The following is a 24,840-nucleotide window of genomic DNA, read 5'->3' on the forward strand; positions in this document are numbered from 1 at the left end:
GGGCACGACTGAGGAGGGGGCGCACAGTCCTTTCTGCCGCGGGGTGGGGACTCGTTTGCCTGGCGGAGGGACCAGGCGGAAGGTTCTGCCTCTCAGCGAAGTTTGGGTCGCGTGCTGGCGGGTGTTCCGCAGGCGGTGACCCTCGGCGGGACGGCGGCCCCCGCGGAGAGGCTTCGCGCAGCACTGGCAGGTCCCTTGCGGGAGCACCGGTGAATGTCCCTATCTGTTCCCCGAGGGGCAGCGCGAGGGCCTCCCTCTTTTCCTTTGGGTTTACTACCCGGGGCACCGGGAAATCGGTGTGGCTGAAAGTGTTCGGAGGGGATGTCATCCCTGATTCACCTCCGACCAGACCCCAGCTTCCTCCCTCCTGGCGGTGCGGGAGAAGCTGTCCACGTTCCCCAACTTCTGTGAAACTCCAGAGCTGTGCCCGCCCACCCTTCCCTCCCTCCTTCCATCCCGTTTTCGATTAGGTGCCAGGCAGTTTTACGCATTTGGCCTATCAGTGGGCAAAACGGAAATCCTTATTCTAGGAGGAGGGGGTGTTGATAGCCTATTAGAAAATAAAGCTTAGGGACTTTTCTTTCTCAGAGAAAGTCTTAGTTAAAACCTGACTTGCAATCTCTAGTAGCCAAGAGGCATTAGATGAGACTCTATTGGACATGAAGTATATGCCACAGGTTGTCTTTACACAGCTGTCTATGAAGCACTTTATTTTATTTTGTCCTTTACAATATTTATTGAGCACCTGGGTTTTGTTTTGTTTTTGCCAGACTTGGTAAGTGGTGAGAAAAACAGCATTCTCTGCCACTGTTGAGTTTTTCAGTCTGGCAGGAGAGGCCGGTGTTAATCAAATAATCTACAAACTAATGTACAGTTGTAACTGGGGCGGGTACCTGCCAAGAAGAGGAACGTGGTGCTGAAAGTCTGTGTATATTAGAGGGAGTTGACCTAGTCAGGAGGCCTTGGACAGTTTCTTTGAAGAAGTAAAACTAGGAATGAGATCCAAAGGAGGAGTAAGAGCTGAACAGGCAAAGTCTAGTCCTCACAGATATCCTGTAAAGCAGATAAGATTACGTCCGTTTTAGAGTTAAGAATATTGACACCTCATAACTGCTCAAGGTTACTTCAGACTAAGTGGCAACCCATGATTCTGATTCAGCTAAGAATAGGGTCTTTTATATGCCCCTTGAGCCATTGGGCGGTTTTAGGAGAGGTAAATGTCACCAGCAGCTCAGGGACATTAGGGAGCAGTGGTCACAAACTCAAAAGGCTGCTGGGCTCAGGCAGGTGACAGGTGAGTGAATAGGCAGAGTATAAGACAATAGGGACTGGGGAGTGGTGGAAGCTGCGGTGAACTGGAGGCCATGCCTTCTGTCTAAAGAAAAAAGCCAGGTGAAATGATCACACTTGTAAATAATCGGCAAATACATCTTTCTCCCCTGCTACAATGTTAGCTACATGAAGCAGGACTTTTTTTTTAAACCCTTTTGTACCAGTGACTTACTCATGGTAGGCCCTCAGGCAGCCTCATTGGCTGTCTGAACCTCTGAACAATTACGTGTGCACAGTTCCACAGATTTTGAAGCACGTTTACATTCCCTTTCTTATTTTATCCACCAGGCTCTACGTTGGTTCCTTATTTGCTTCTGTCATGGTCTCTGCATGAAAAACGTCCAAAAGCCCTCCCTGACCACCCCAACAAATATGTAGGTACGTCTTCCTTTTGTAACTCTCCACCCTCTCCATATTTTAGCTCCCCTCCCTATGTTCTTGGCATCATATCTTGATTTCCTCTGCTTATCTTGCCCATTTTATTTTTAAACAATGTTTTGTTGTTTTGGTTCTGAACCTAGAACTTCAGGTGTTGACCTTGGGCCTACCGTCAACAACCAGGTACCCCTTCCTACACTCAGCCTCAGTCCCTGCAGCTCCAGGCTGTGCCCAGCTGCTTCTGGTCAGGAGGGGTACATGAAAGGTTTCATTTCTTAGAAAGCACTCTCTTGAGACATCTTGCTCCAAAAGAAAGTGAACATCCCTACACATCTGGACTTAATATTCCATCACATGGACTTGAGCAAGACAAAATCTCAAGTCTGCATGAGACGGTTGTAGCACAGCCTCCTCAAAACTCCTCTTGGAGCAGAGGGTACTAGAGCTTGCTGTTTCTTACCTCTATTCAGAAATCATTGTTATTTTTATTTTTTTTTTTGTGGCCTGTCAGTAACACAAGCAGACACACATATATGTATATGTTTAATGGAAAATTTCAAACATACAAAGGAGTAGAGAGAATTGACTCTCATGTTCTCATGTTATGGCTTTAACAATTAGCCATTCAAGGCCTATCTTGTCTTCTCTATACCTCTACTCACTCCCCTGATCCTGGATTATTTTGAAGCAAATCTCAGACATGAAATATTTCCTTTGTAGCTGTCGGAACATACTGCGACAAGACAGGGATTCCCATCTTAAATGAAACTTCAGTATCATCATAATCCTTTCCCAGTAGCATCAACAATTCCTTAGTGTCATCTTTTTTAAACAGACTATTTGTTTGAAAGGTGGTTTGCAAAGGAAAAAAGGTCATAGATGCTGGACAGGTAAAAAAAACAAGTAGTCCTTCATATTTTCTAGTTAGATATTTACATTTACTTCAGCATGAAAATGTTGGCACTTTGGGAACAGAAGAGTAGATTGTTGATAAAGTAGTGAATCAATATAGGTCAATAAATGAAGCAGATCATGCTACTCAGAGACACCTTCGAGGTGTGGTTAGTTTCATAAGAACCCACCCTCTGAGTTGACCAAAACCCTGATAGCACTCTTCCCATGATCTCCAGAGGAGCAGTCACACCAGTGGACTGTTTCCCTCCTTGGTGGTGCATCTGCTGTCACACGTGCCATTTCACAAGCAGCCTTGGAGTGACCTTTCCCTCTGTCCATGGTGCTGATCCACCAGCCTTTGGCCAGCAACCAGAGGAGCTACAACTTGCTTTTGGCCAATGGGATTTAATGTACCATAAAAGTGAACATTAAATAGTTCCAAGAGATACTATCAGTGCTTATGCTCAGTTAAAAAAAAATCCAAGCTGAAAGTGAAAAGTGAAAAACATTGAGTATATGTGTATTGGTGTGTCTATTTCAGACGTAGTATAAATGTTTTCAAATGTGATTTCTTAACCAAACTATAACTAATTGAAGTAAATGTCCATTTCACAAATTAAAAATTTCCTCTCCCACTGTTCGCAATGATGGTCAGATAGTTGACAGAATAACCCAGCTGTTAAAATGTTTCAGTTCCTTGCACTCCATTGAGCAACACAATAATGAAAAATTCTCAAGTATTTCTTGATATGCATATATAATAGTCAACAATTTTTTTTGCTGCATCTCTATGAAGCATCATGCCAGGCACTAGTGGGATAGACAGGGACATTAGACTTAACCCTTTTACTCAAAATATGAACAGTAAAGTGAGGAAAAAAGAGTCATTGAATTGTTACGTATTAGAATAAGTGTTGTGGGAGGGGGATGCATGAAGGCCTGTGACAGTACAGAGCATAGCCCCTCTGCCACCAGGAAAAGCTTCATAGCTTCCTGTTTAGCAGGAAAGGATAGAAGACCATTCCAAGGAGAAGTAACATCATGAGCACAAGTGGTATTTTCATGTAATGGTATGAAGTTGAGTATGCTGTGAACTTAGTGTTGGGCAAGGACGTGGTGGAAGATGAAGCTGTGCACACAAGCTGGAGGGAATTTGGACTTTATAATGAAGGCAATGGAAAGTGTGTCCATTTCTTTAGGAAGGTGAGGGCACCTCGGTGCCTTTGGGAGGAAGGTCTCTCCCAGATAGACCCCTGGGCTAGAGCCGCTATGGAAATAGTATGCTGAGAGAGGACTCAGCATACAGGGACTTGAGTAAAATGATTTCTAGGGTCTGTCAATTTTTCTGTTCATCCACTCATCCATTAAACACATATATAGAGACTAATTCTGTTTCAGGTAAAGTATTGAATGCTAAAGACACCAGGGTAAAGGACATAGATGATTCCTGCCCTTAAGGAGCTTACATTCTAGATGTTAGGTTCTAGATGGAGATTGGAGAAGGAGAAAAATAATATACAAGGAAACATATAAGCAACCAGGATAATTATGAGGTTGTTATAAATACTAAGAAGAAAATAAATAGGATGATGGGACAGACTAACTAGGCAGGGGTTACTTTATAAGGTCTGATCAGGGAAAGGCTTCTTTGAGGTTTGAGTAGGTCTAAGAGAGTAGACGCTTGCCTACCCAAACTGTGTGATCTGATAATGGGCTAGTGGGTCATCTCGCAAATGATGTACTATCTACACCAGTTCTCTGTGGTTGCTGAGAAGATAAGATGTATCTGTGGAGCTGTTGTCTAGTCTACTAGTTTGCCCTAAGTACAGTCTACCTGAAAATGAGGTCCAGACAGAGAAAGCAGGGCCGAAAAGTGGAGAGCATGTCATGGAGTTCGTTTTTTTTTTTTTAAATTGAAGTACTGTCAGTTACAATGTGTCAGTTTCTGGTGTGCAGCACAATGTCCCAGTCATGCATATACATACATCTATTTGTTTTCATATTTTTTTCATTAAAGGTTATTATAAGATATTGAACGTAATTCCCTGTGCTACACAGAAGAAACTTTTTAAAATCTATTTTTATGTATAGTGGCTAATATTTGTAAATCTCAGACTCCCAAATTTATCCCTTTCCAACCCCTTTCCCTGGTAACCATAGATTGTTTACTACGTCTGCGAGTCCGTTTTTGTTTTGTAGATGAGTTGATATAGTCCTTTTTTTTTTTTGGATTCTACATATGAGTGATATATGGTATTTTTCTTTCTCTTTCTGGCTTACTTCACTTAGAAAGACTCATGAAGTTCTAAAGTCCTAGACCTGAAGCCTGAGGACCTGGTCTTTTTTCTGTTTTGAGCCAGTACATTTCTTGTTTTGCTGAAGTCACTTTGAATTAAATTTCTGTCACTTACAACCCATACAGTTCTGACTAGTATATGATATAAGTATTTTACACGTCACCTCAGGTGACTTGGGAATTATCATCTCACACTGCAAACTGACTATACTTCAGTTAAAAAAAAGAAATTATTGTCTCCATTTTACAGATGAGGAATTAAAGGGCTGAAGGTCCAGGTAATTTGCACAGATCTCCCAGATAATCACTGAAAGAGCTGGGATTTGGCACAGGTTGATCCTGAATCTAAAGAGAATGGACTTTCCTCCAAATCTTTGAAAGTGTTGTCAGGTTTGGTGTCTCCAAGAAACAGAAGCACCTATGATTCAAAGTCTCCTTTGGAGAGGCTACCTTCCTTGTGCTCAGTTGTAGAATTCAGTCAGTGAATTGTCGGCTGACTCAGGTTGTTGTTTCTACAGTCTATGAACTTGCAGTTTATGGTATTTTGTAATTTTGTTTTCCTTGCCGTTTTGCTGCAGCTTTGTGAGCAAACATTGCCTGTGATTTATATCGGCCACGGTAATGAAACGCACGCGTGCGTGCGCGCGCACACACAAACACAGTCTCTTCTTCAGAACAATCCACAGCTCTCTGATTAATCACATATGTAAAGTGCAGTGTTTACAGGAAGTCAGCAGGTGGCAATTAGCATCTTGGAAATTATCTGGGAAACACAACTGGAGCTGCCACTTCAGGATGGAAACATAGCAATAACCAGCAAAGTGACAAACCCCCTTGGAGCTGGGAATGAGTCGGCCAGGGAACAGGGGCTGCTAGGCACACAGCAGCTGGTGGGGCAGCCCGATGTGGGTCACAGATTGCATGCCAGCCCCTTCCTTTTCATCCTGACACTCAACAAGCAGTCTCTAGGTAGAGACATAAAATAGTTGCCTGACCGGCAGATTGTCTTAGAGCGACCTTTAAAAAACATTCAAAAACGAACAAGCAAACAAAAAAACCCCTCTGACCTCAGCCTAGGTACAGGCAGACACTGGCACTACCGTACTAGTTAGCAAAATACTGGACTGTTTCCATACCCGTTAGTGAACAGCTGCTGTCTTGAGCTTGTTTGGTGGCATCCCACCTGCTCTCCCTGGGGAGCCCCCACCCCTTCAGGATCCAGTGATCAAAAGGGGAAAGCCTGACTCCTGCTCCCGTGTGGAGTCCAGGGTCTGTTCTGATTGGTCAGGGCCTGTGCTGTTAACCATTTGAAGCATCTGCCCCTGGGAGTTTCAGGGACCACTGCAGGAGACGGATACAGAGGAAGGGTTACTGGAAGGAGTAAGAGGAAGAAACAGTGCACGGTCCCTTTTATGCTTGAGATGATCTTCATCAGTAGTTGAAGAAATTCAGCATGTATGTTTTTGCCCATGTCTATGTCGTCTCTTTCTCTGTCTCTATCTCCGTCTCTGTCAGTGTGTATGAAGTGGCAGTCCAGCTCTGAATCCTGGCCTCTGCCATACCATTTACAAGCGCTGTGACCTCGCAATGAGAATCAATGTCAATCATTGGTTCTCAGCCCTGACTGCACACTAGAGTCACCTTGGGAGCTCTGACTGTAAAATACAAATCTTGGACCCTACCCACAGAGATCCTGATTCTGTAGATTTGAGACAAGGTCCAATGATCAAATTTTTTTCAGAATCACTCCTCAGATGATTTGAAGGTGCTGCTGCCCCACTAACAAACTTTCTAAGCTTCAACTTCCTCATGTAATAGAAAATGCTTATCAGTGCCCATTGTGTGGGGTTAAATGAGATAATATATGTAAGGTTTTCTTAGTACAGAGCGTGGGGCATAACCTTGTGTTAGTTCCATTAATAATTAATATTCAGTACTTTAAAAAGCAGTTTTTAGTACTTTATTTTAATTACATAGGTAACAAACAAATCATCTTGGCTATAAACAATTCACATAACATAGAAAGAGTAAAAGTGATGAAAGGTTTCCTCACTCCTTGTGCACAGAGGTGGACACTGTTACATTTCCATGTGTATCTTGCTAGAAGTTTACCTTTGCCTTTATTATAAAATGCGCATCTTTATAAAGACGTAATTCTTTAATATGTGAATAGAACCATTTACACTGTTCGGTGACCTCCTTTTTACTTAGCAATAAATCTGTATACCTTGGAGATCTCTCTGTGTCAGGATATAGAAATCTACCCTGTGATTTTAACAGTCGCATTTATCATATGAATAATGGTTTCACCATAACTTACTTAACCTTTCCCATATTAAAGGGCATTTTACAGAGTTTCTAGATTTTCACTCTTCCAAACAAATCTGCAATAAATAGGTCTGCTTATGCATCTTTGTGCATAGGGGTGAGTTTTCTTTAGATTATCCCTACAATTGATATCACTGGGTCAAAGATTACTGCATAAAATGATGTTAAGTTCTGCCGAATTGCTCTCCAAAAAGCTGTGCCGATTACATTCTTAACGATGAATGACAGTGCTGATTTTCCATCCCTTTCATTTCCTACATGTTTTTAAGGGAGTTATTTTTGCTTCAGGAACGTACAGCTCATAGTTGGGTAACAGGACACAGAAACAAAGTGTCTCTGTCTTTTGCATTTCCCTGATGACTAATGGCATCGAGCACCTTTTCCTGTGCTTGCTGGCACGTGAACTTTCTGTTTAAGTGGTTTTCCCTTAAAAAAAAAATGGGGCTTTGAGCCTTTTGCATGTCTGTTGATGGTCCATTTCAAATTCATGTGTGTGTATGGAGCGAGGCAAAGGTGGAGGTTCTTTTATTTTTATTTTTTCTAATTGTTCCAGCATCATTTGTTAAAAATTCTTCTCTTTCTTCACTGCACTGACTTGGCACCTTTGTTGAAAGTAAGTGGATTGAGTAGGTGTGCATCTTCCTGGACGCTATTCTCTGCCATTGATCTTTTTGCCCATCCTTCCTTTGAGTCTTTGTCTTTTAATTGGCGATTGTTGATGGACTTTGTTGACTCCCTTTTCTGTATCCTAATTTCTTTAATTAGGCCCAGTCTTTCTTGGTAGCAGCAAAGGATGAGAAAAACAAACAAAGGCAGATGGCTCTCTGACCCTAGTAAGCTGGTCCATGAAGCTGTCAGGCGAACGAACCCTGCTTTTATGTGTGTGGGTCTCTCCTTCCACTAATCACTGGTTGTCAGATAAACGAATTAGGTGACATGGATTTACCAACATTTTCTACCTAAATTATGACCATGTCACTGAAAGACAGAGTAGAGCTGCAGTAGCCAAGAGTTTCCCGAGCTCCCAGCTTCAGCCCAGTTCCTTGAGTTTGCATCTCAAGCCCATCTCTCCCTCTTATCCTGTGCTAACTGCACAGAACCTCCCCACCCCTGCCCAGGCCTCCTGCCAGGGTGGGGCTGGCTGTTCTGCCTGTAATTGCTGCTTATTCTGTCCATTTCATGGGCATGTGCATTTTCTGATTATAACGTCATCATCGAGGAAAGGGACCCTCTGTTACTAGTTTCCTAGGGCTGCCGTAACAGCCTGCCACACAGTGTGGGGCTTGAACAACAAAGTTATTTTCTCACGTTCTGGAGGCTAGAGGTCTGAGATCAAGGTGTCAGCAGGGTTGGTTTCGTCTGAAGCCTCTCTCTTTGCCCGTGGGTGGCCGTCTTCTCCCTGTGTCCTCACATGGTCTTCTTTCTTTTGGGAAGGACACCAGTCACGTTGGATTAGGGTCCACCTTGATGTTTATCGTCTTAATCATCTCGTAAAAGACCCTGGCTCCAAATACAGTCATATTCTGAGGTACTGGGGGTTAGGACTTGAACATATGGATTTGGAGGGCCCACAGTTCAGCCCATAACACTGTCTGAGTGGTCAGACATGGCCTTGGCCTCGTTCAGTCACAGCTGGACCCCTGGCTGCACCTGGCTGGATTCAGCTGTGGTATTGGCTCATCTCATTCCTGGGACCCTAAGAATGTACAACCCTCTGTTCTCTCTTCTTCTCATGTCTTTCTCTCCTAAGGGCCTCCCTGAATTTACAATTTGAATTATTGCTGTTAACATGACATATATAATGGATCCAAACCTTTTGTAAATTTATTTCTGAAATGAATATGTTTCTCTCCTTTAATACAGTAGATTTACCTTCTGATCCATTTGCCTTTTAAGAGTTTTGTGTCTTTTTCCCCCCCATCATATTTTATGTTTTCTGTTTACAGTCCTACCTTGTTCTTTGTCCCCCTCCCCTACTTGCCTGCATATCATTGCATTGATTGAGTTTCTTTGGTTCATTTTTTTCCATATTGGGTTTTGGAAGTTATAGATCCTATTCTGTTCTTCAGTGGTTGCCCTAATATTTTAACACATTAAAAAATCATTACTAAATTAGAGTGCAGATATGGGGGGGGGAAGCTAAGCAGTACAGAAAGGCATAACATGAAAGGCAAGACTTTTTCCAGACTTCCCACCCCTCATTCCACTCCTCAGGGTAACCTACTTTTTAAGCATTTCTCTTTTTAATTTTTCTGCTTGTTACTTTCATAACAAATGATATTTTTATACTTTCACTTTTTAAATTTATCATATAGAGACAGGATTTACTGAAGCTCTATTTTGAAAGTTAAGAATTGGGGGCGGGAAAGGTTATAGCTCAGTGGTAGAGCGCATGCCTAGCATGCGTGAGGCCCTGGGTTCAATCCCCAGCACCTGCACTAAAGATAAGTAAGTAAATAAATAAATAAACCTAACCACCCTCCTCCCCACAAAAAAGAATGACCTGAAAGTTAAGGAATGGTCTTACTTAAAACTCCCACCTCCAAATTTAACTAGCTACTTTATTATTTGTAGTTCTAACAATTATTCCTATAAGGTAAGTAAGATCTATAAACTTTAATTTCTTGTTGCATTTAGACAATATCTTTTGATACTATCAAAGATGTAGAAATATCCTATGTTTTTCACTTTCCTCTGCCTCCCAACTTCCGTGCATTGCAAGGTTCATAACATTTACATTTTGCTAATAGGTTTGGTATAGAAATTGAAAATGTGTAAACACTACTTATTATGATGATATTGTATATATCATGATAATATAAACTCCTTTCATTGCAGAGAGAAGTTATATGATTGGACTTCTAGAAAGGAAAATACGATCGTATGTCGCTAAAGCTGTGTGCTTAAAGGTAGGTGCTCCAGGGTATCAGAATGAAGGGGATTCTCTTTTCTTAGACTCTGTCAGTTGCTCAAAATCACTTCACACTTAGGATGGCTTATGTCTGGGTATTTGGACCCTCACTTTCTTATGCAGCTTTTTTTTTTTTTGGTTCTGGAACTTCTAGTTGCCATTCCTTTTTTTTTTCTTTTCTCCATAACCTAAGAAGCATGTCTTCATGATTTCCTTAAGTGTAACCGTATTTTCTAACTGCTGAGTGGAGTCTTCTTTCCAAAACGTCTCACCTGGAGCCCTCCAGCGTCCAGCTTAGATATAAACTAGTTGCTTCCTGGACCTGCTGCACGAATGTCCAGGGGTTTCCCTCTCGTGTATTCCTTGGTTGGCTCCATTGTATTTTGGATTCTGTGTTTTCCTCTTTTTCTGATTTTGTTTTTCATGAATGAATGCTTTCTTTTTTTTCAAAGAATGAAAGGTCAATTTTTTGAATCCTTGAATGTCTGAAAAGTAACTTTATTTTATTACACTTTATGCATAGTCTGGCTATTCATAGACTTATGTTTCCTTGCTGTGGGGAAAGTTTTTCCCGTTTTATTTCTTTTATTGTTTTATCCCCTTCATTCTCTGTGTTCCTTTTTTCCAGAACTACTGATAGGCAAGTTGTGGAAATTCTGTGTTTATTCTCTACTTCTCTGAAACTTTGTTTACCTAAGAATTTTAATCTTTTTGTCCTTTTATGATTCATTCTGGGAGTCTCTCAGCTTGATGTTTCAGACATCAGCTCCATGATGCAATGCTGTCCATATATTATCTTAAATCATAGTGAACATGGTTTGTGAATTTCCAAGTAATTATTTTTCTTAACAGGATTTTTTAATGTGTGTGATTTCTTATTGAATATTTCTGAAACTATTAATTACACAATTTTAGCATTTTCTTTTGCTTCCTTAACTACCTATAATTCTTGAAGGGTTAATTTTCTCTTTCACGAGCTTGGGGCTTTACTTTTATGGTACTGGTTTTCTTTGTAGGTTGGACTAGAGATAGAAGTCTAGATTCTACGTAATTTTCCCTCAAAACTTTATAGACGTTGCTTCTTCATCTTCTGATATTCAGTGTTGTTAAGAAGTCGGATGATACTATGATTATTTTTTTCTTATGTGGGTGTCTGGTTTTACATTTTTAAAAAAATTTCTTGGAGCTCCTAGGTTATTCTTTTTGTCAATTGAAAGGTAAGCACACCTTCAGAAATCAGAAAAATATTTGGGAAATAACATCAAAAAGTAGGGAACAACTTGACTAAACTGAAAGCTAACACACAAGGAAACAGAGAAGTAGGAACTGTGGGAGAGCAAGACTTTAGAATAAATATAGGACGAGGGTAGTAGCTCAGTGGTAGAACGTGTGCTTAGCATGCACGAGGTCCTGGGTTCAATCCCCAGTACCTCCTCTAAAAATAGAATAAAATAAATACAACTCGAATTTTAAGAGTTATTAGATGAGAAACAACATTCACAAAACATCTTACAGACTGATATGAAAAGGAACCATTAAAGATCTTGAAATGAGCACGCTGATATAAAAAGTCAAGATGGATAAAATCATTGAAAAGACACCGTTGAAAATAAAACCTGGGATGGTGTCCCAGCATGCGGAGTGAAAGGACAACAGAAAGGAAAGGAAAGAAATTGTGAGAGAGAAGGTAAGAAATATGGAGGATGAATCTAGAAGCCCCTGCAAGGCAGTTTCATCAGTGTTTTCAAATTTGTGAGGGAAAGCCATTTTGAGCTTAGATGTTTACGTTCGGCGAAACCAGCATTCAGATGTGAGGTTCTCTTCCTGCTGGAACGGGAACCAGAGATTCTCATCTGTGAGCTTGGGCTTCTTGCTAAGTTGTTGGAAAGATCTGTTTTTATATCCGTGGTATCCTTCAGTGCCTGTTTTGGGCTCTACTTTTCTCTCCTTCTTTCTTTCTCTCTTTTTAAAATTTTTTGTATTTTAGAAACAACCCCTCAAAAATTTTTTTTTCTTAATTAACAATTCTGAAACTCTTGTGTGTATCCTAATAAGGAAATACATTGTGGACAATGAGAGACAGGTTTCTCACTGCCAGAGAAAGGGGAAAATGTGGGACAAGGAAAAGCGAGAATAAATCCAGGGATGCTGGATCGGAACTGGAAGTATCAGTGTGAATTCATGCCTTTAAGTGTAGGTAAAAAATAGAGAAATAAGTTCATGTATGCATGTGTCTGCCTGTCTGTCTGTATCTGTCTATGTCTGAGATGGCCTAGAAGCAATGACGTCCCAGGAACAATGAGCATACTTACTGCCCGTATCTTGGTGTCTATTCCCACTGGGCTGAAGGGGGGAACATAATCTTAGTCAATTCAAGCTCTTCTCGGTCATTTCAGATCAGTCTCTGTCAGTTACCTGTTTTCTCCATCCCTACTTGTGTCTGTGTTCTAGGGGGAGTGGCGCTCACCCAGTTCCACAGTGTTGGTGGTCCAGACTCACTCTCGTCCGTCCCGTCTGGCGTCCACCAGGATGGCCCTGCTTATCAGTTCCCAGGTTTACTTTGTATTGGTCTTGGCTGAATTGCCAGGGCTCCTCGGGTCCAGCAGCCGTCCGTCAGCTACCTGCGGAGACTTCCTGGGTGGAGTAGAGTCAGGGCAGAGGGGGAAACTTCAGATGGTCTCCTGAACCCATGGCGGTTGAAAGTCTCTGGCCTTCTTGGTCCGAGTTGACCAGATGCCATTTCTATTCTACTGTTGCTGCATGAGGTTGGTGATGATGGGGGTGGGAGTGTGTGGCCACAGGTCTCTTCTACTTACTTTTGGTTTTTCAGTTTGATCTGGGAGTTCTGTCTCCCATCTCCCTTCCCCTCAAGACTCAGCCAGGGCGGGTGGGGCAGGAGCAAGCCCCTTCCTCCAGACAAGGACTAGCAACGACCTCTCGCTTCCTCTCAGACTCTCCCCCCTTCTCTCTCAGTCCCAGGGAGCTTTATCTCCTCAGAGGGCAGGAAAACACAACCCCTTACCCTCCAACTTTGTGGTCTGTGACCTAAGCTTGACGCCTAATTCTTCAGGGCCTTGGTGACTGATACCGCAAGCCCAGGTTTTGGAAAAACAGGAACTTTTCCTCCCAAGTGATTTCCTCTGCTGTCAGTTTCAAAAGCCTATTTTTAAAACTAAGAAAGTGAGCATCCAGGCTTTTCTTTCTCTTTGCATCTCTGCAGCTCTACCCCGAGGACATGGGTTTAGGAGGCTTTGGCTACTTCCTAGGTGGGGAGGATGCAGGGGAGCAGGAGATGCTAAGGAAATAAGTACAGATTAAAATTAGGGATAGAGTGACGTGGGCCCACGGTGAAGGGTCCCGGCCTTCCCCACCCACCAACCCGTCCCCCACCCTCCTGCCAAAAGCTGTAAAACCTTCATATCCAAAACCAGAATCACTGTGGGCCTCTGATGGGGATTCAGAGCAGGGCAGGAAGGGATCATGAGATGGAGTCTTGGAGTGATGTCGAGTCTTGGCTTTTTATGTTGAATTTGCTGCCTAACATTTGTGACTTTGAACCAGTCATCTCCCCTTTGTTGCCCTCCAGGTGTGCTGGAGTAGGGGCTGGGAGATCTTGACTCTTTTCCCCAGGTTTTGCCATGAACTGGGTAATGAGACTGAGTGCAAGCCTCAATCCTCTCACCTGTGCAATGGGCTTGTCCTGCAGGGGTTTGTGGAGGATCAAATGAACAAGCCCTTTCAAAAGTATAATATATGGATGGAAAATGAATGTGTGACACTTTGGAAATGTCTCCTTTTATAACCCTGTACTTCAAGGGTTTCCTGAGACGGTTAAGCTTGACTGTCAAGGAATACGGGATGTTCTGATAACTGGTTATCTGCTTTCTCCTGGGACAGTGACTTAGCTTCTTCTGGCGATTCTTCTGGGCGCTCATCCAAAGGTGACCAGCAGAGGGCAGCCTGTGCTCAACAATCACAGTCCTCTCCTGCAGGCTCCAGAAAGCTCTAAGAACACAGTGACCAGGGATTATGATAAAATGCACGTAAAGTCCACTAACATGGAACCTGGGTGAGCAGCTCAGGACTGCTATTCGTTTTTGCTCTATATATTTCTTTAAAATTATTGTCTTGAAAGGGACATACCCATTTGGTTTAAAAAATTAGAACAGTATGAGAGTTTATAAAAAAAAAAAACTGCATATAGTGGCCCACAAGGCCCTACACAGCCTGGCGCCGCTTTCATCTCTCTGCTTTCAAACCCTACACTCTCCCCTTGGCTGCAGCTCGCCCTTGGAAGCCCATCTTTGCATTTGCTGCTCCCTCTCCCAGGAGGACTTGTCCCCTAGATTTCAGTGAGGCTCATTCCCTCATCTTCATCAGACCTCTAATCACTTTACCTCCTCCTCGCAGAGGTCTTGTCCGGCTTTCCCATTTAATATTGTATCCCCTCTCCACTGAAGTGGTGCCTGCGACGTTGTGTTATACACTATTATTTATTTTCTCCAGAGCGCTTATCATTTTTGTTCAATGTATCGGACATAGTCATTTAAAACATTTCCGCCTCTTACCCCTGGAACACAAGCGTTATGAAGCAGGAATGTTTTTCATCCCCCCCCCCCCCATTTTTATATTGTCAGTGTCTACAGCAATCCCAGCATGTAACAGTAGGGGTCTACCAGGTATCCATTGAGTGAAATTAGATTGTAGCTCTACTTGTGAAAGACACTGCCCCTTATGAGGATATGATGAAATGAGTTGGCATCTTTTATTAGCTCATCCTGAAATTGTGGGATTTGGGAGTCTGGCCTGGGCTCCGTTCAGGGGCTCTTCTGGTCTAGGCCAAGCGTGGCCGATCTTGGCTGGGCTCGCTGATGCATCTGTCCACCGTCCACTCAGGTCCACCGAGGAACCTCAGTTTTCCTCCTCCGCGTGGTCTCTCATCCTAGAGCAGGCTGGCTTGGGCTCATCTGCATAGCCGTCTCAGGCTTCCAAGGACAGCAGAGAGCAGCAGTTCCCAATGTACAAGTGCTGTTAAAACCTCTGCGTGGGTCACACTTGCTATCACCCCTTTGGCCTAAACAAGTCACATGACTAACCCAGATTCATGGGAGGAGGGGCTGCCAGGTTACACTGAAAAGGGGAGATGCATACAGGGCTGAGAATTTCAGGCTGTTCTGCAGCCTACCACAATAAATACGATTCACTTGCCCTTTAAAAAGATAATCAAATCCCACCAATATGCATGTTAAGGTGCGTATTTTCCCACCTCTGTTCTGGACAGTGTGTTACCACCATGAAAAAATTTGTTTTCATTAATCAGATAGGTGAAAAATACTGCCTTATTTGCTCGGAGAATTTAAGAGACATCCCTGGTAAGAGGCAGAGCCTGACCCCCAAATGCAGGCTCTCACCTGGCTTGTGGAGCCTGCTCACTGTGGGCAGGGTGACAAGCCCAGTCTCTGACTCTGGACGTGGCCCTGTGACTTGCTTTGACCCATGGGGTATTAGCAAATGGGAGGCAAGCAAAGGCTTAAAATAGGCTCAGAGCTTGCTGTCTCTTGCAGTTTCAGTTCACCATGAGGCATGCCCAGGCTGGTGTGCTGGGCAATGCGAGACACTTGGAGCAGAGGCCAGTCCAGATCAGCTGACAGCCAGCTGGTACCCAACCCTGTGAGCAAGGCAGCCGAGATCAGCAGAGCCACCTCGCTGACCCTCAGCTTGACCCCCGGTGTGTGTCTTCACTGTCCCGTCTCATTGGTCTCCCCAGACAACCTATGAACTTAGAGCAGAGAACCATGGAGCCCGACAACCCCAGGTTACAGAGGAGCCCACGGAGAGCTCAGGCCCCGGGGAGCCCCTGAAGCTTTGCCTGGAGCCGTGGGCTTGGGCCCTCTGCTGGGGTGTCTTCTACAGGGCGGGTTATCCTTTCCTGGTCTCTTGTTTCCCCAGCTCTGGAGCTCTGATGGTGCAGAGGCGGTTTGGCTGGGTTAGAAAAAATCCTCATAATTGTCAACTAGCTGGCCAGAGCTAGACCCTGACATCTGATGGAAAGGGTCATGAGTGGCAGCGACGGAGGCCAGCTGCTGCTGCCCAGAGCCTGCCTTGAATGACGGATGAGAGGCCTGGCAGCCTGGGGAGGATGGAGATGGTTATGTTTCCAAAGGCCGGGCATTTTCTCCCAGGGGCTAGTGGATACAGGGTCAGAACAAATCACTTTGTATTTTTTCTCTGTTGTATTTTTTTCTTCTGATGAGAAACAGCTCTTACTCTCAGGGCATGATAGACCAAGGAAACTGTATCAGAACTACGGGTTTCTTTGAAAAAATTTTCCCCTTGAATTTTAATCTGATGGAACACTGACCTCTCTGATAATCTAATGAAAACTATGGACCCATTCCCCAGGAATAATACTCAGAAATACAGAATTTTACTTACAATGTCAGGGGACTTAAAGTTTCTCTGAAACCCACTCATGGAACTTAGATTAGGGGATTCTAGAAGAGAGAGAGATTGAGGGGAAGCAAGATAAGTAGAGAGAGAGAGAGAGAGAAAGAGAAGAGGAGGAGACTGGAAGAGAAAGGAGGAAGACAGCAGTAAGGACGGTGTTAAGGAAAAATGGGGAGAGTTCAGAAATAGATAATGTCAAAGAGTTTTAACCACAGATTGCTCTGGTCCGAAATATATCCCCTCTTCACTCTGCATTAGTCCCAGAACCTGTACTCCTAGAAATCACTTTTTTTAGTCAATACTATACTCGATGGATCATTGTGCTAAGTTGCCTTTTTCAGTCAAGTCAGTGTATTTGAAATCCATTATGCTGATACACATTGACCTAGTTTATTCATTTTACTGTATATATTCTGTACAATAAATATGCCATCTTTTATTTATCCCTTAGTGTATCGAATGTGAAATCTTTCTGGGTTTTGCTTTTGAGTTCTTTTAATTTAGCCATACCTCAAAATTTGGTAAAAAAAAAAAAAAGACTAGCCTGGTAGAAGAAAAGTCTGAACTTGGGTTTAGGGTATTCATTTTGAGCCCTGGCTCTGATAGTTCCTGGCTGTGTGAATCTGGGCAAGTTTTTAACCTCTCTAAACCTCCGCCTCCTCACTTGTAGAACGGGGATAACCATCTCTACTTCACAAAGCCAAGGTGAGTCTTAAGTACGTGATATCTGTGGGTGATCAGTAGTTGAGTTGAAGGTCCCAGCGTGAAGTTGTCTCTATGTTCAGATGCATTCATGTGTAGCTGTGAACCTGCCTAAGACACAGCCTCCGTGAAGGAATTTGGGTATCACTGTGGGACACGGCCCTCCCATAGGACAATCCCACTGTCTTCCAGGTGGTCGTAGAACTGACTTGTGGCTCTGGAGGCCCATACACTGCTCTCAGAACAGGTCTCATCTTCTCTGCACTTCCAGAGGAGTCTCAGGAGGCCATCTCCACATCAGAACAAGGCTTCGGGAATGTCCAACCCATCTCTATACCTTCCCCTACTGCCCACTCAGGAGACCAAATAATTTGAAATTAATCATAACAACAACCGACAACAATAAATTAATAGCTAACCTTTTTGAATGCTGAGTAAATATAGGTAAAGCACTTAGAACTTTGCCTGGCAAGTAGAAAGCATTATGTGTTCACTTCAATTATTATTATTATTATTATTATTATTATTATTATTATTATTATTATTATTATTATTACTACTACTACTACTACTACTATATGATGGTGGTGACGATGATGTGCTGGGCCTTGAGATAAACTTAATGGGCATTAATCTGTTTAATCCTCATGATCACAGGAGTTTTGCTTGCTTCTCATAATTGTAAGAAGTGCCAGGGGTGGTCCTCCCTCCCCAGCATTTCTCTAAGGGTCAGCTTTGTTGGAAATACCCTTTCTCTGTGGCACAGGTAGGACTGTCATAACAGGAGGAGAATAATCTTTCCCCCAGATGATGATAATACCTCATCTAGTATTTGTTAATTAATTAGTAATTTATGAAGTGCTTTTGTGTGTATCGTTCAGTGAACTCTCATAACATCCCTGTGTAGTAGTATTTTATCTTGTTTTTGAGATAATCCCCGCTCAGCTTCCATGAGCCACATCTCCTGTGTGACTTCCTACATCACTGGCCACTTTTTGGTCTTCTTTTGCTGGTTCCCTCTCCTTTCCGCAGTCTCTAAACATAAGTTTTCTTTAGAAGGTCTGATGCCTGGGCTCCACCTCCACAGCATCTGATTGATTTATTTGGTGGTAGGGTCTGGGCAGTCCCACATTTAAAAAGCCCTTTAGGTAATTTATTGAGCAGCCAGGGTGAAGAACCACCGATTTATATGCTGAAGATGTCCCCTTTCAATCTCTACCCCAGACCTCTCTTTTTGGCACCAGAGAGTCTAGCTGGCATTTTTCAGTTGGTTGTCCCTTCAGTCTTAATATGTTCATCGCTTGATTTCTCAACTCCTCCCGTCTGTATGCTCATTTCTCCCATGATCTTCATCATCTTAGCAAATAGCATCATGGTTCTTCCAGCTGCTCAAGCTAAAGACCTGGGAGTTGTCTTTGATCCCTCCCTTTCCCTTGTCCTATTTTTTTTTTTCAATCCATCAGTAGGTGCTCTTGACTCTGCCTCCAAAATTCATCCATACCTTCTTGTTTTCTTGCCACTGCCTTAGCTAAAGTCACCACCATTATCTCCTTCCTGGATTATTTACTGCAGTGGTCTCCCATCCACTTCTCTTGCTTTCATCCTGCTCCTCTCCAAAGCATTCCCTACAGAGTGGCCAGAGTGATCATTCAGTCTGAATTGGAATCAGATCATTTCATCTCCTATCAGTTGTTTCCCAAGGATAAAACGCATTATACTGCCTTTTCAAGGTCTTGTAGGATTTGGCCCCTTCTTCTCTCTCCAAACTCCCTTCAGTCCATTTTTCCATCTTACTCATTGTGCTCCAGCTACACTGGACTTTTTCTGTTCTTGGAACAGTTTCAAACTCATTCCTCCACATCAGAGCTCTTGCTGTTTCTTTTACTTTGGTCATTCTTGCTTCAGTCTTTATGGACTCCTTACCTTTTTGTCTCCGTATGGCAAGTATCACCTTGTCAGAGAGGCATTCTCTCATTGTTCTTATATAAAATCAGTCTCCCATATGCTTTATCGTAGAACCATTGTGTCTTTATTTTACTCTATTTTGTTGTTCGATGACTGTTTGATTTCTCCTTCAGCTGATTAGATTATAAGCTCTTTGAGGGTTTAGCAAAGTGGACCACACAAAAGACCAAATAGGAATTATTTTAAACGTGTGTATCAATTAGGGGAGAATTGACGTCATTTACTTTGTTGAGTTTTCTAATTCATGAACATGGTACATCTCTATATTTAGATCTTTGATCTCATAATTTTTAGCATATAATTCTTATACATATTTTGTTATACCTAACTATTTCATCTTTTTGAGCAATTGTAAATAGTGCTACATTTTTAATTTTGGTTTCCATGTGTTTATTGTTAGTATATAGACATGTAATAGGTTTTTGTATGTTTATCTTACATCCTGTGACCTTGTCAAACTCATTTATTCTAGTTGTATTTTGTAGATTCCTTGGATTTTCTATGTAGAATATCATGTCATCTGCAAATATGGACCACTTTATTTCTTCCTTTTTTGATCAGTGTGCCTTGCTTTGCCTTTCATTTCCTTTCTTTTTTTTTTTTTTCTTTTCTTACCTTATTGCACTGGCTAGAACTTTCAGCGCTACATTAAATAGCAGTGGTGAGAATGGATGTCTTAGTCTTGTTCATGACTATCTCATGTTTTTTTAATTGATGTATGGTTGATTTACAATGTTGTGTTTATGGTGTACAGCATACTGATTGAGTTATACACACACATATATATATTCTTTTTCATATTCTTTTTCATTTTAGGTTAATACAAGATACTGAATGTAGTCCCCTGTGCTAAACATTCAGACTTTGTTGTTTGTAACTATATGGTCTTTTTAAGCACAAATTTGCATGATGCTGTGGAGAGATGGAGTGTGGGTGTTAAAGATAAGCTAACCCATAGTCAAACAGATCCTGTAACATACTATCTCTGTGATCTTAGAAATATGGCTTTGTGTCTCCCCACGTCTCCTCATCTCCAAAGTGGAGATGATAATATCTACACGTTGGCTTTGTTGGAGAACAGGCAGAGTGCAGAGACTACAAGATGGGTTTCCTGGGCTCCACCACTGTCAGCTGTGTGACCTCAGGCAAGGTTTTCATCTTCTGTGCCTCAATTTCCTCTTCTGTTAAATGCGCAAAATAAGATTAACCACTTCATCAAGTTGTTGCAGAGATTGAATGAGTTGGTAAAGGTAGTAAATTGCATATTACCTGGCAGTAAGCGCTAGAGAAGTGTTGTTTTTGTGAGGTTTATGTGAAATAATGTGTGTGTATAATACTTAGCACAGGACAGGTGCTCAGTAAAGCTTTTCCTGACACTAAGTCCCATGCTAACTAAAAATAATTGGATAGCACGAAGGGATACAGAGAAGCCAGCCATCTCCTGTCCAACCTCCTTTGCTGCTCTCTGGAGGCAACCATTTTTAACTTTTCGAGCTGTTTTCCAAATGATAAGCTCCTTTACCTATTTCTTGATGTAGCAACTTTAGATATTATCTATGTACATCCTGAAATAATGGTTGAGAATTTAGCTCTCTTATACTCCCTATCTCCCATCCTTCTAATATAAGGATATCGTTTATGTAGTTGAACCTTGAACAACTCGGGGGTTAGGGGTGCTGACCTCTTCACAGTCAAGAATCTATGTATCACTTTACAGTTGGACTTTACATTTGGAGTCAAGAATCTGTGAATGACTTTACAGTTGGACATATCCGTGCTTCTGCATCTGTGTCTCTGCCAGCTGCAGATCATGTAGTACTGTAGTACGACTTTATTTTAAAAATTGGCATATAAGTGGACCCATGCAGTTCAAACGTGTGTTGTTCAAGGGTAGACTGTAATCATATCATTAGCAAACATTGTTCACCAGAGAGCCAAAAGGTATACTATGATTATATTTCTTTTCTTAAAAAATTTCCTTATTGCTTTTCCTTTTTTTTCCCCTTCTTTATTTGTCCTACTTGCCTTTCTCATACGTATTTTTTCAGGTCTTTATCCTGTCAGTTCCTCTGTCAGATTCACTCATTTTTCCTGGAGACTTCCAAGTCTTCTGTTGTTTCCTGTTACACAATCATCATGACAATAACAAAAAGATTAATCTTTTTCCCTTTCAACTCTGGCCTGATACCATCCCTACCCCCCGCTACAGGCAATCACTGCGTGCCTGTGTTTCTCTTTTTCTCTTTTCTTTTCTGTCCATGCTTTTGGTCAGCTCACTTCTTTTTCCCGGCCATGTTCTTCCTTGGTCCATCCATTTGGCCTTCTCAACAGTCCACTCATGGTAGTGTTATTATTACTCTGTCAGTCAACTTTTGGCTTATTATAAGTTAGCATTTTGAAGTGTTCTCATTTACATAGGGCACCCCAAAGATAACTTGATCCACAGCGAAAAGGGTAGTTGTTCTAATGGTTATGTGATTGAGGCAAAGCCCTGGCAGGGGATAGCAAGCTAAGGGCAGCTGATTATAATGAAAGGCTTAAGTAAGGCATAAATGCTCCAGGCATGACAAGAGCACAGGCTGAAAGAATTGATGACCTTTTTCAGCAGGAAAATATCCATCAAAAGAGAAACCTTTCCTAAAGGAGTGCCCAGCCAAGGTGTGGGACTTAGAAAAGCTGAATCCATATTTTAGGAGACAGCAACTCACTTTGTTGACAGATCGTAAGTCAAGAGCAAGTTTAATAAAGAATTCATTGAAAAACGCTGTTTTAACACCAGCTTATAAAGTTGGCCCCAGCAGAGTAGGACTTAGGAAGGTTTTTGAACATATTATTGGTTAATATCAGATGTTGAACTTAAAAAGCTACATCTTAAGATTTATGGAGCAATGTCCAGGCGTCCTGACCTTGGACCTACTCCAGAGTCCCATGTGTTATCTAAATGAGTCCATTCGGACAGCTGTGTACCTATCCGGCTTTCGTTGTGTATCCTCTCCTTGTTAACGCCTCTTGTCTTTGAGCTTGAATTACCTCTAGGGACTGACTCTCACACTCTCCCCACCTGGCCGTAGCACTACTGTTAGAGCAACTGGATTCTGGACCCCGGAGCTCCTGTTGTTTCATGCAGTGTCTCTGGGCTTCCTGTCCGCCTTCTCTTGCTGTCCTGATCACCAGTTAGAACTTTACCTCTCTCATCTCAGGCCCATCCTGTGACCGGTGCAGCCTGCTTTACTAAAGCAGCTACTGACATCAGTCCTTTGTTGCCTGAGCTGGGTCCACCTTTAGTCCTTCTTTGCCTCAGCCTATCCCCTCTTCCCCTGCCACATAAAATAGGAGATCTGGCGGGTCCTATCATTCAGTCTCCCTGCATGTAGTATAATAATTTCTCCCTTTTTAGGAGTATGACCTAAGGGTGGGCCACACCTATTATGAAACTGTAAAGTGAGGGACCGGGGATGGGGCGACTGTGTCAAAGCACACCCACAAGTTTCAGAAATGTGCTCTGTTTACATATTCACCTCAGTCTCAAGAATTGCTGAACTTAATTTTCTTTTCCTCCTTCTCAATTATTCTCCAAATAGCAGCAGAGATCAAAATGACACTGGACACTGAGGAAGGCTGGGTATTAAAACCAACTTGTTGGGTACCATAGCCGAGGAAGCTGAGTGGGACAGAGAGGGCTGAGCTAAATGTGTTCATAGGTGAGAGGTATATCCTCAGTCAACATCCATTCTCTCTACACCTGATGTGAAATCTTTTTTGACTCCTTGAGCTCACCAGGGCCATCGTCACCCTTGGATCAGCCCTCAAAGAGGCCTTCTGCAGAAGAGAAGCTTCTAAGGAAGGTTCCCCCAGCCGGGTTCCCCTGAGACGTCTGATATTCTTGCTGCCCAGCATCTGTTTCTCCTTCCGATAATAGAATCCATATTTTCCTTGGGGAATCACTCATTTCTCCCATTTCAAGCCCGATTGCGTTTGGGGTTGCATGTGACCCAGGGCTGAGGCTAGTAGAGATTCTATTCCCTGTGTCCATAGTGTTAGTGTCGGGATGGCCCATGACCCAAGCTTGTCCAGTCAGTTGTAGTCACTGCTCTCATTGGAGTGACTGATAAAAGAGGCATCCTCTTTCTGTTAAAGTTGTTGGGAAAAACAAAATATAAACCTGAAACTGATGGCAGCCATCTTGCTTCTATGAAGGATTAACTTGCTTTATAAGCAGCCCACATACAAGAAACTAGAGTCAAGAGATGGTAAAAAACTAAAATGACCGGTAACCATCATTTGGGCCCCTGGATCCAGCTGTGCCTGAAGCTGTGGTCTTTACCCCTTTACTTTACAGATGTGTGAGCCAACAGCACTCCCTCTTTTTCCTTCCTTCCTTCCTTTCATTCTTCCTTCTTCTTTCTTCCTTTCTTCCTTCCTTTCTTTCTTCCTCCTTTTCTTTTCTTTTCTTTCTTTCTTTCCCTTCCCTTCCCTTTCCTTCCTTTCCTTCTTTCTTAAGACAGTTTGAATTTCTTTTAATTGCAACCCAAAGAATCCCAACTAGTAAAGCCAGTTATTTTATCCAAATCCTGCACTCTGAATTCCACAGACTCTGTGTGTTAACATGCTTGCCAAGTTTTATAGTGCATTCTCATATATCTGTGCCCCAGGGTTCAGTTATCATGTCCTGGGATCGTCCCTCTCTTTTGTCCGTACTCTTCCCCTCCAGAACTCTTTCCATCTCAGAGCTTCAGCTGTGATACTGTGTGGATGATCTGTGTTCCTTAGCATCAGCAACCCACTTGGGAGTCAGGAACATACTTCACTCACATTTTATGAAATAGTTGTCCTTTAGGTGGAAGAATTCACAAGGTACAACTGGAATTCTGCACCATGTGGGCTGCTGTGGAGATTTCTCATCTTATAGTCTCAGCGGTCCTCAGCTTGTGAATGGGGTGTACATTTTACCAGGGAAACAGCATTAATGCAGGAGGTGGTTAGGCTCCTAGACTAGCCCACAAGACCTAATTCACCCACAATGTAGGTGAATAATGGTGCTATCCCTAATTATTCCACAGGGTCAGTTGTCATAGGGGATTATATTGGGATAACTCATTCCAAATTCTACCTGGAGAGAGAGTAAAATCTGTTTCCCACCTGATTCCTATCAGTGGGAATGCTCCCTACCATCTCTCAGCCCCAACTGCAGGATGCCACTGTAAGGCTTCCATTAAAATTCTGAGACCTACAATTTCAGCCGGGTTTCCGGCAACTACCATTAATGCGATGAGATTCCTTGGTCTAACGCAGATCTTCACTGAACATCAAATCCCTGTGTCTAGTTGTGAGCATCTTCACTGGCACATGAAACTTAATATATGCAAAATTGCACTCAGTCCTTCCCCAAACTGCCACCCATACTCCCTAACAGAAACCAAGGAGTCATTTAAGACATCACATCCCCTCTTAGGTGTTTGCTGTTGTCACCCTGTCAGTGTCCTGCAGATTCTCCCGAGATGCCTGTCAGTCTGTCCCTTTTGCTCCAATCCCAATGGTCACGGTTTCCATTAAGGCCTTCATACCTTTCCAGCAGGGTCACAGCCTT

General features: G+C 42.6%; 1 long non-coding RNA gene across 2 annotated transcripts in view; it reads left to right on the forward strand.

The window, feature by feature from the left end:
- Positions 1-43: 43 nt before the first annotated feature.
- The window catches only part of LOC116284223 (uncharacterized), a 229,648-nt gene continuing 204,851 nt past the window's right edge, over positions 44-24,840 (forward strand). For both annotated transcript variants that reach the window (XR_012061179.1, XR_012061180.1), the window contains exons 1-3: positions 44-209; positions 1,621-1,710; positions 10,067-10,137. This is a non-coding gene — a long non-coding RNA (uncharacterized lncRNA). The remainder of the gene's footprint in view (positions 210-1,620; positions 1,711-10,066; positions 10,138-24,840) is intronic.

This window comes from Vicugna pacos, chromosome 18, assembly GCF_048564905.1.
Source record: "Vicugna pacos chromosome 18, VicPac4, whole genome shotgun sequence".
In the NCBI taxonomy this organism is placed as follows: Eukaryota; Metazoa; Chordata; class Mammalia; order Artiodactyla; family Camelidae; genus Vicugna; species Vicugna pacos.